Genomic DNA, 11,934 nt, shown 5'->3' with positions numbered 1-11,934 from the left:
CATTTCAGTGGAACAGGTGGGTATTTGGTGATTCCCCACAGACTTCTTAGGCATCGGGGCAGGAAATGAAGGGATATCATGAAACAAGTATTTAATGAGTCCCTGCTTTGCTTAAGTTGTGGTGTAAAGTCAGTAGACACCAGAGAATGAGGAAATATTAGAAATGCGAATCATTCGGAGTGAGGTATCAAACCTAAGGTTGTTTGGAGGAAGGGAGGGGATGTCTAGGGCTTCCTGAATGATGAAAGGAAGAAAGGAAGCTTGGCAGAATATTTCCCTCCCAAGGCAGGAGGTAGCAAAAACAGCATGAAGGAAACAGGAAAAGTCTTATTTGGGGAAAATGGAAGAAAGGAAAGAAAGCAAAGGTTAACAGCATGTTCCACGTTCCAGACATTAAGCTAAATTAGGGACTCAATAGGCAAAACAATCCTGTGAGAAAGGCATCACTATTTCCATTTTATTGATGTAGAAAGTGAGGATTCAGCTCTTTTTCTCTCTTCAATTCCACTTCTCCATAGAGGAGTAAAATGCTTTGAAATATTGGAAGAGAAATCCCAGTTCTTGTCTTTTAAAATTTTTATTTCGCTTGGAAGCCAATTGAAAGGCACAGAAAAGAGGAAAAATTCTTGGTGTGCTTGGGCCAGTGAAACTACCTAGTCTCTGTAGGGCCTTATTTAAGGATGGGGCAAAGCTTGGCAAATGTGAAAGAGGAGGCCAAGAAAGTTAGATGAGGAAGTGGTTGCCCCTGTTCCTTCTTCATAACCACAGAGGGGCCCTGAGACTGGCAGCCTGTTTTCTGGGTCCCGGCACAGCCCAGCCACACCACACTCCATCTGTGGGAAGAAATTGTGCGGCCGCTGGGCTCATCACGCAGAAGCTTTTTATGAATGTCTATTTTCCAAGATCCTCAAAGTTATATAAATTATCCCCGGAACGCATACTGAGAAATTAACTGACATTTGGAAGTAACACATGCACTTCCATACATAACTTTTAATAATAACCTGCAAAAATAAAAAAACAGTGTGTAGTTATATACAGTTTTGGCAATCCCTCTCTTAAAGAGTGTATTTTTAAATGTTTAGCAGGTTTGGGGAGGAGAGGGGAGGGGCGGGGAGAGTAACCAAACAGGCGAACACGCTACTGGGGACCAAAAGTGGATTATAGAACATTCAACTGTATACCTTTTTTTGCATTTTAATATTTATTCTTTTTGGCAGTAGGTATCGAAGTTCCACGGGGTTGCCATGGGGACCAGCAGAAACTTTTTTTTTTTTTTTTGAAAAGTATACCTAGCGTTGAGCCGAGCAAGAGGCCAGTGCTCCGGGCGGTACAGAGAAGGTAACTAGCAGCCGCGCTAGCGCGGGCCCGGGAAGGAGGCAGCTACGGCGCCGCGGGGCCGGGAGGCGGCGGCCGAGCGCGGCGTCACGTGGTCGGGGAGGGGCCTGCGCGCAGCCCGCCCTCCCGCCGCTCGGCCGCCACCGCCGCCGCCGCGTCCCATTCATGAGGGCCGCCCGCCTCGGCTGCGGCCCAGGCGGCTCCCGAGGCAGCGGCGGCGGCGGCGGGCGCCCGGGCCTCGCGCGCGTTCTCAGCCGGCCCCGCCCCCTCAGCCTCTGGCGAGCCCGCCCTACCGGGCCGGTCCTCACTGTCGCCGTCCAGCCGCCGTCTCCCCTCGGCCGCCCGCGGGCGCCGGCAAGGGTCGGGAGCGGAGGCGCCGCAGGTAAGCGGACGCCCCGCCGGGTCCTCGCGCCACCGCGCGGCCCCCACGTCGCGTCTCTGCGCTCGCGGGCGGCCGGGGTCTCCCAACTCGGCGCGGTGCTGCCCTGCGGGAGGCCGGGACCCCTGTCTCGCCGCCGCGTCACGCAGACACGGCCCCCAGCGGCGCCGCGGCAGGACGGGTTCGCAGGGTCGGCTGGGTTGTGGGGGGAGCCGGGGCTGGCGGCTGCGGGGTCAGCGTGAGGAGGGGGACGTGAAGGCTGACTGAAACATTCGGGTGCCCCCGCCGCAGCCCGAGGTGATGGTTACTTCAGAGCCCCCAGTTCGCGGGTTTCTGGCGTGGAGGCTGGAGCGGAGGCCGAAGTGACGCTTGGCCGAGCGGCGCCCGGCGAGGAAATCGCGGCCAGAGGCCGCGTCTCCATCCCGCCCCCGGACCTGGGGGAGGGGGCGCCCGAGGCACGTGATCCGCATTGAAGCCAGGGCTGGGGAAGTTGCTGTTATTTCTCCCCCGCGGTTGGTTTGCCCCGCGCCTCCGCCTCCAGGTTGTAGACCCTGTCCTAAGCGTGAGTAGTTTTTCCCTTCTCATACCCCCGATCCCTCAGCAAATCTCAATTTGTAGCGAACGCGTTACGGTAACAGTTTTATAGTAAGGGCTTCTCTCTCAACTTTAAACCTGGCGGATCACCATTTTCTTCACTCGCCTGAACAAATTAAGACTATTCTCGTTGAGAATTTGGGATGACATTTTGAAGTCATACTTAAGAAAAACAGAGCCAGAGAGATCAGCCTTCTCTTTAGAAAGTGCTGGAAGTCTGAATATTTGGAAATGCTCTGAAGGATTCCTTAAGCCGCTGTACTAATTTTAATGGTACATTTCGGGATGATTTTTCCAAACCTATTTATTTTAAACTGAAAAAGAGTCTCTGTCTTGGTGTCAGGCCAGGCCCTGTTGAAGCTGTTTGCTCAGTAGAGATGCTCGCTAAGTGTTACTGTTTATTAAAATCTGGCCTGGCTGGTTCGTAATGCTTTGACAATACAAAGTCGGTTTTAAAATACATTTGAAATATTTACAAATTATTTAGTGGCCCATGTGGTTTACATATTGAAGATCTGATACTAATCTTAGTGGTTTAAGAATGAAAAGTGTGGCAGATGCTGAGGTGGGGCGCGTCAGAGCCCACAAGGTGCAGGGGAAGTATTCTGGGGCTCCCCTAGTGCAGCATCCTCACTTTGCCTGAAGGGCAGTCAGCCAGGGGACCATACTCATCCAGAGTATAAAAAGCGGGCCTAAGGCCACCTATGAAAGAGCACTGGCCAGTGCATGCAGCCTCTTCCTTCCAATTAAATGTACAGTTAATTGTGATCTGTCAGACTGAAGTATAAGTAAATGTTGATAGAGATGGCTGTGCAATGCTAGAAATAAAAAGATAGGTTCTGTTTTAATATGTGATAGCACAGCTGAGAACCAACAGAGCAGCTTTATGTTTAAGAGGAACTGGAAATGGGACCATTTGAAAACCATTAAACAGTATAGTAAAGCCACTGTTAAGAAACAATTAATAGAGTCAGCTGGGCATTGTGTCCTTCATTGCTCCAAGAATGTAGCAATGAAGATACTCATCACCCTGTACTGTAATTTTTGGTTTATTGGGTGGACTGTCGCCTGCCCTAGACTGAAGGTCCTTGAAGGCCAGGCAGGCTTTGGTAGCTGCCTGCTACCAAACGCAGAGCCAGCTTTTAGAAAAACCAACGAGGAGGTCTGTTGAATAAAGGTAGGAAGCAGCAGTCAGTGTTTGTGTGTCCTTACCAGTGACCTGAGAGCTGGTGGCATTTCCTGAATGAGTTCACTCAACTTTCCTGAATTGTGAGCTTTGGTTGAATAATCCTGATGGTGCCACGCATTAGAGGTGGTAGAAGGTTAAATTAAGCTCATGACTATTACAGGGAACATTTTGCAATGTTTAGTTTAAATATTAATATTTAGTTTAAATATAGCTTGGTTCTCTGTGTCAACAGCTATTTCCTCTGGGTATGCTTTTTTTGTATACATTACTTCCTCGTATAAAGGAGCACAATAACACTTAGCTGGAAGCTTTGTCTTGTTGGGAGATAGATTCAGCTGCCTCCCTTAGATGCTTAGTAATGTTAAGTCAGGAGGTTTTTCTTTAAGTCTAACTTAAGCCCACCTGCCTTTTATTTAAATCCAGTCCTTTTACTCTGACCCTAATAGCTGTCACTGTGTGTGTGTGTGTGTGTGTGTGTGTGCGCGCGCGCCCGCCCGACCACCCGAGCTTATTCACTGACCAGTCAATGGCTGGACAGTTGTTTGGGACATTTCTTTTGAAAGCCCATTTTTATCTGTTTTATTCCCTTCGTTTATAATAAGACGTTACACTTCTGGCTGAGCCCCAGAGTCTAAACTGTCATTTGCCTTCTTCATGATGAAATAACTCACAGGTTAGTAGGGAGAGCCTCCAGTTGGCAGAATCCTATTAAATTGTCTTATTAAAACTTTGAAAATAATTATTACAGGCTGGAGTAGTAAGCTTTATGGCTATATCAGAAGGCCTTCAAATAAGATTTTTTGGTGGCTTTCCTAGCAGTTAACTGCACTTTTTGGAATCCACCTCCCCTGCTGTCAGTTTCATTCTTTATTCTTTTTAGTAACACAGTATTAGTAACACTAAACACTTTACAAGTGTATCCTCCTTACTCTTGAAGACAAATGTTTGGGGCTTCTGGGTGGCTCAGTTGTTAAGCATCTGCTTTCAGCTCAGGTCATGATCTCAGGGTCCTGGGATCTAGCCCTCTGTCTGACTCCCTGTTCAGAGGGGGGTCTGCTTCTCCCTCTCCCTCTGCCCCTCCTCCCCCTCTGTCTCTCTCTCTCTCAAATGAAATTTTTCAAAAAAAAAAAAAAAAAAAAAAAGACAAATGTGGGAGAAAACTACACTCAGCCCTGAGGTCCAGGTGGAACAACTAGGTGTCTCTGAGAGTCAATGGCAACCTGTGTGTGGTGCGGCCATTTCAGCCCTAAGCTCCCTGTGACCACCTTGCTCCTTACCATCCTCTGGAATCTAGGGCCAGATGGTCTGCCTCCGTTTTGAAATTCTGTGACTGATTGATTCTGCTCTAAGTTTTCAGTCTATCAAAAAGGAAGAGAAGAAAAAAAAAAAAAAATCTGTTAGGAGATCAGCTGTGTGGCAATGCAAGATAAAGCCCTGAATGTGACTTTGAGGATTAGAATGATGATAAGATACAGTGTTTTTAAATTAGATTCACTGACTACAATTTAGATCCTTTTTCCTCTAAAGCCCCTGAATACTAAATTTCTGTCATCCTATTTTTGTCAAGTTAGATTGGGGTTAAAATTATTACTAAGAAAATGAGGAAGAAAGGAGCTGGAAATCATTGAACTTGTAAAGTGTAACAGAAAGATTACAGCATTTGGCTCCTTTTGCTACCTTCATTTTACCTCTGTACAAAGAGAGTGTAGCTGAAAGTCCAGGTGGTTTACTTTAGAAGAAGGGTCTTTTAAGATTATTTTTATTTAGGTCAAATATGTGAGTTGAGAGACTACATAAATGTGTTAGAAAAATGGAGGATTCACAGAAAGAGATCTTTTAAAAATCCACTTAGACTTTATGTAGCTATTGTAATTTTTGAATTTAAAACTTTATTATGTGCTGTTTATATTTATCTGTAGTGTCCTGTATTTTCTAAACGAACCACCAAATTAGGCTTTTCTACTTCTTTGGAGGAAAAGCATTGGCTCATAGGAAAGCCCATCTTGTGATGTTCAGGTAGCCGCAGTATTGCCTTTATCCTACTTGTCAAATTTGAACAGTTTAGAAAGTCTTTATTTCTGTAGTTACTGTAGCTGATTTTATGAATAGTGACTTAGTTTCTTGCCTTTATTTCATTTTATATTCTTGCTTTTTGTGCCAGTTCTTTCAATTTTATTATGTAGTAATATGTGTCTTTGTCTGAACCGCCTCAGAATTTTTCAACCAAGCAAAGTATAAATAAAATTTAAAATGATTTATAAATTCAAAGTTGTTTTCAACTCCTGGCATCTTTATCTTTCCTGTGTAAGAGTAGCCAGTGATCCATTCTCATCTGTTTCAGCAAATATATTTTTCCCATCTCAGTTCTTTCATTTCAGTTTCCTCCCATCTCCACCTGCCCCAAACATTGAATGCTTTTCAGTACTCTTTCCTTGATGAATTTCAGCTGTAGGAGGAGTTGATCTTGTGTTACTTTGTGTTTGCTCTTAAATCATCTGTGGCTTTCCTCTAGCTATTAATCTGCATTAGAGTAAATTAACTATTGTCTCCTTAATTTTCAGACTCTCCCTGTGGCCTTCAGGCAGCGCTAGTTTGCCTTCTTGCTGTAAACGTGGAACTAAGGGGAGGAATAGGGGGGAGAGGGATTGTTGAGTGGAAGTGATAAGAGGCTAGCCTGAAAGATTTGGCAGACTCTGGAAGAGAAAGTAGGATTTGAGGAGAGGAGGAAAGAATATTTACCCCACTCAGCCACCCAGGTGCCCCTAGGAGGAAAGAACATTTAAACGGCAACACCTGAGGACAGGATCTGTTGATTTCAAAAGTAACCATGAGGGAGAAAGAGACAAAGGGATAGACCTTGGTAGGTTGATGTGCAGAAAGCTCAAATAGAGTGAGCTGGGGTGGTTGTATAGACCTGTTACTCACAATGTAGTGGAAATTTTTTGAAGGTCTAGTGTGCTGTCTCTCTTTGTTTTGATTTTTAACTTTTGGGGTCACTTGTGACTTTAGTTGAAATTTTAAGTAACATTATAGGGGGTATAAAGGGACATGGATTTGAAAAGTTTAAGAAACATGATTAAAGGCATAGTATTTAAAAGAAAAAGGGTACCAGTATCTAGGTTTAAAAATTACTTGGTTTTGGTAGTCATAACTAAGTAATTATAAGATAAAGAGGAGAAGCTGAGCTTGGGGAAAGCATCCTTCAGTGATTTTATTCAGAAACAAAAAGATATGCATATGGTAACAAGTAACTTTAGTGACCGGATTTCTGCTTTTACCTAGTAAATAAAATGGAAGGGATAATTGATTTAAACGTATTTTTAAAAACCTCTATTTTTAGCTCAATAAGATGTCTTTTTTATAGAAAGAATCATAAACAAAAAATTCATTGGTTAATCTGGAATTGAGATCTACCTAAAAGCCTTTTTTATGCTTCTGAATAAACAGTGGAATTTTACAATTCCATGATGGTTCTGATCTATTCAGTGCATTATGATGTGACCAGAATTGCTCCTGGCAAGATACGTGTGTCCAGCAGTACTAGAGACTTGGTGTTTACTGATGAGGTGTCCAGAGTGTGGATAGGTTTTGTCAGGTATTTGGGCATAATCTATTAAATTCAGCCTTTCGGGGCACTTGGGTGGTTCAGTCAGTTAATTTCTACACAGGTCTAGATTTTAGGGTTGTGAGTTCAAGTCCTACATTGGACTTCATGGTGGGTGTGGAGCCTGTTTAAAAAAGCATAAGAGATAAATATAAAGGATTCTCAGACAGCAAAACCATCAGATGGTGTGAATTATGAACTCTGAAGTGGAGCTCTTTGAATTATGCTATGATATTATCCCCAACACTTATCTGTAAGTTTATGATCTTTGTAAAGTGATGTGCCTTTTTTCTGGACCAATATAAGTCAATGAATGTTTGGGTTTACTGAAGAACCATAGGGAATATACTTTTTGTTTCCTTCAGGATGTTAAGTGTAATTATTTTTTTCTTTGTAAAATATTGCAAAGTGCCCACATTTTATATCTTTTTAAATTACTTTAGTCGCAGCATTTTGGGGTGAGCAATATTTAGCTATTTGACAATAAAATTATAGTCATAACATGTTTACATACGAACTATATAGGAACAGGACTGATTTAGAGAAGTATCTAAATACTTTCTAAATAGAAAGCTCTCTATTTTATCTTCTTTTTAAAAGATTTTATTTATTTATTTAGTGAATGAGCAGAGTGGAGGGAGAAGAGGAAGGAAAGAGAGAGAATCTCTCAAGCAGACTACGTGCTATGCTGAAAGTCTGGCTCTGGCTGGATCTCATGACCCTAAGAATGTGCCTTGAGCAAAACCAAGAGTCAGATCCTTAACCGACTATGCCACCCAGGAGCCCTGAAAGCTATCTGTTTTATAATTTAGAATGTCTATTAAACAAATGCTTTATAAGAAAGGAGTAATCTTTTGTGGTAGGGTTTTCTAACTGGTTCAGCAAATTCAAAATATACTGCCTAAGTAGCAGTGTTTGAAAAGTAAACTTTTGGAATTTTGGTGTCTTTATACACTGTCCACTGTGACTCGGTCCGTAAAAGGGTGCTTTTGCCTGTTTTTTTAGGAGCACTGTTTCTAGGAGGTGTTTAATGTTTGTAAAAGATTATGGTTATTACAGTTACATGTTTGAACACCTTTGGGTGAGGTATTATGCTTTACATAAATTATCTCTTAAGAGACACAACAACCCTGCATGGTAGAGGTAGTAGCTGCATTTTTAGGCGAAGACAGTAAAGCTGAAAGAGATTTGCCAAAGGCATGCCACTGTGTTGATGTTGACCTCATTTCATTACCCCTGCTCCCCTGCCACCATGCTGTCCAAGGACGGTAAGAATTCTCATGAACCTGATTGATGTGCTTAAAACAATTTGGAGGTTTTGTTTTTTCTTTATTAGGTAGAACTGGAGAACTTACTCTTTTTTTTTTTTTTTTAAGATTTTATTTATTTGACAGACAGAGTCACAAGCAGGCAGAGAGGCAGGCAGAGAGAGAGGAGGAAGCAGGCTCCCCGCTGAGCAGAGAGCCCGATGCGGGGCTCGATCCCAGGACCCTGAGATCATGACCTGAGCCGAAGGCAGCGGCTTAACCCACTGAGCCACCCAGGTGCCCCTGGAGAACTTACTCTTAATGTCAGCATCTATAAGCTGCTAATAGGATAGTACGTGCTGTGTAGGAGCCTTGGGTTTCTCGAAATCATTTATGTATGCAAAACCAACCATGTTAAGAGAAAGGCCAGCCAAGAAAACAGTAGAAGTAACCTGGTTGCACCACACCTTCCTGGGATCTGCCCCAGAATGAGTTGTACGATAGGAAGCTGATGCTCCTCTGCCTGCCTTCTGTAATATGACCATATCCCTGGGCAGAGTTTGGATCCGGTGTTTAAAACATGGCTCCTAAACTCAAGCTAAATTTTGGTCTCAGACCCAGCTTGAGAGGAAGGCACTTCTTTTTAGTGTTGGGAGGAAGAAATGGGCACAGTTGGACTTTTTGAGACCTGGGATGTCCGTATCCAACATGATGTCTTCTTGAAGGATTTTCCCTGGTAATTTTGATTATTCCTTATATGTGAAGTGTGCTCCATAATCCCTGGGTTATGTGGGACTGGACTGTGTGTAGGAGCCCTGAGTTAAAACATTTCAGAGTTGGACAGAACTTCCAGCCTCTTACTCCATGTGGGAACACTTGTCCCATCACATTGTGGGTAGCCTGCCTGAAACCTCTAATATTGTTGAGTATCTGAGTTTGTATTTTTGAACAGATTCGTTTTTTATGAATTGGCACTTTCTTCACTATATTATTTGACTCACTTGGTAACTACATCTGTAGATAGGATTCTCTCTGATGGAATTTTAATGGTACTTTACTTACTGTAATTGAATAAATAAGTGATTTGGCATATTTATGAACTCTTAAGTACAGAATAACTTCTCATTAAACAGAAATATATTCATAGATCTTTAGGAATTCCCAAATTCATGATTACATGTTTGGCATATAGTTAGTCACTTGTCTCCTCTGTAATATGGAGATAACAATACCTACTGATAGCCTGATTTTGAGGATTAGATGAGGTAGTGTATTAAACCAGAGCCACAAGCCACCTAGAGGTCCAGAGGCAGGGTGGCAGCTTAGGATTTCTAACTAGACAAGACACCAGTGTTGAGAAGCACAGGGCCAAAAAAGAAAAAATGTGAATAGCACATCTCTCTTGCTTTGAAGTACCATATAGTCTTGTAGGAGAATTAAGTAAGTCTATTTCTGTATCAAGCAAACTTCTATAAAACCAGGTGGGGAGAGATTGTGAAGGGAGTACTGCATGAGAGATTGAAAGTGAGTCAAAGGAAGTATCTTGGAGTGAACTTCTGTGCTTATATTTTTTTTAGCATGAGAATATATTTAGTTGAAAGATGTTTGTGCTTGCTTAAAACTTCCTTGACCCAGAACTTTTACCTCTATAGTGTTAAAATAGAAAATTTATTTTTATTAGCAATTTTGTATATAAGCTTTATGTACAACATATGTTTGTAAATTTAAGCCTTGTGATTTTTGCCATCATTGCATCTCTTGCTCTGTAAATTTTGTTGTCTAGGACTATAAGTGGAGCCCTTTCTTTGTGGCTGGAAAGCAGAACTGTCCTCTATATCTACTATATATAGTGCAGATGAATGCTTAACTAAACAAACAAAAAACTGTTGCTGACTAATCATAAAATCTCTAACATTTTTCTATAAATTTTAATAGCTGATTATCATTAAAATTTCTTTAGATGATAAACCTACATGAAATTTCATTTTCTACTATCTGAAAAATATCAATAAACCTATTGGTTAGTGGTGGAAGTTTTTTTTAATCTTTTGAGTGTCATCCTTTTCATTGTTGGCTAAATTTTTTGCTAGTATCTTTGACATAGAAAGAAAAGGGCTTCAGTGTTAGGACATTTCCCTTTTCCGAGTGAATGAACTAGATGACTTAAGAATTTTGTATTTTTAAATTTCCTGGTTCATTTGTTTTGTTTTAATGAAACATACCTAAAGCTCAGTGCTAATGCTGAGAGCTGGAATAGAGGTTTTCCTAATTAAAAGCAAAACAAAACAAAAACCCACAGTGCTCATATTTGGAGGTTTTTTTTTTCTCTAGTTTTTATTCCTCATAGATGAGATTCTTTATTATAAGGCTGCATCAGATGATAGTTCTATTCATCTTTTAATTTTTTTCATTTTTTACACTTTTAAGTATACTTTATATCTAAAAATTGAGATAAATTCAGATATTACTTTGAGATATATAATGAAGAATACCAGTCTCTCACTGCTGATTACTGCTTTCAACTCCTTTTTTAAATATATTTTTTTAAAGGTTTTATTTATTTGGCAGAGATCACAAGTAGGCAGAGAGGCAGGCAGAGAGAGAGGGGGAAGCAGGCTCCCGGCCAAGCAGAAAGTCTGATGTGGGGCTTGATCTGAGGACCCTGAGATCATGACCTGAGCTGAAGGCAGAGGCTTAACCCACTGAGCCACCCAGGCACCCCACTTTCAACTCTTTATGTATTTCTTGTGAGCTTTAATTCTGTGGGTGTATGCCTAAACTACTGTAGCTTGGTTTTTAGGTTTTAGACATTCTGTGTGGATTTCCTACTATGCTAGATGAGGATTCATCTCTTACATAACCCTCACACTCTTTTCCTTCTATCCTTTACATGTAATGCTATTATAATATTTGAATTTCTCCCCATCCATTTTTTTGTCTTTCAAAAACTTGACCACCTTTCATTTTCTGTCATTTCCTCCAAACTTTCTCTTTGTACTTGTGAGTTATCCCTTTTGTATTTCTTTACTATTATAGTGTATAACAAAGTACCACACATTGGATGGTTTAAACAATAGGAAAATTTATTCGTCTCTCAGTTCTGGAGGCTGTAAGTCTGAAATCAAACTGTCGGCAGGGTTAGTTCCTTCTGAAGCCTATAGGGAAAATCTGTTCATGCCTCTCTACTAACTTCTGGTGGCTAGCTGGCAATTTTTGGCTTTTTTGGCTTGTAGATACAGTACCCTGATTTCTGCCTTCATGGTCACATGCTATTCTGTGTGTATGTGTGTCTTGGTCCAAGTTTCCCCTTTTTCGAAGGAAACCAGTCAGATTGGTTTAGAGTCCATCCTGCTGACCTCATTTTAACCTGATTACCTCCATAATGATCTTATTTCCAAATAAGTTCACATTTTGAGATGTTGAGAGTTAAAACTTCCACTTAGCAGTTTTGGGGACACAGTTCAACTCTGAATGATGGGTTTTAAGAGGGAGTGAAGATTAAGTGTATGACATCTTTTGTATTCATCAGAATGTGTAGTTATCTTAATATAAAGACTCTTTTTTTTTTTTTTTAAAGATTTTA

The 11,934-nt window shown here is 41.5% G+C and overlaps 1 protein-coding gene across 2 annotated transcripts in view; it reads left to right on the top strand.

The window, feature by feature from the left end:
- The first annotated feature begins 1,481 nt into the window (after window positions 1–1,481).
- Window positions 1,482–11,934, top strand: part of LPIN2 (lipin 2) — an 89,540-nt gene continuing 79,087 nt past the window's right edge. Inside the window, exon 1 of one of the 2 annotated variants that reach the window (XM_047696350.1) lies at window positions 1,482–1,720. The gene's annotated coding sequence lies outside the window, so the exon portion shown is untranslated. Of the gene's footprint in view, window positions 1,721–2,026; window positions 2,280–11,934 lie in introns of those variants that run through there. The other variant, XM_047696351.1, reaches the window with a different exon arrangement.

This window comes from Lutra lutra, chromosome 12, assembly GCF_902655055.1.
Source record: "Lutra lutra chromosome 12, mLutLut1.2, whole genome shotgun sequence".
Classification (NCBI taxonomy): domain Eukaryota; kingdom Metazoa; phylum Chordata; class Mammalia; order Carnivora; family Mustelidae; genus Lutra; species Lutra lutra.
The sequence above is the reverse complement of the archived record's forward strand: the minus strand, read 5'-3'. Positions and strand labels throughout refer to the sequence as shown.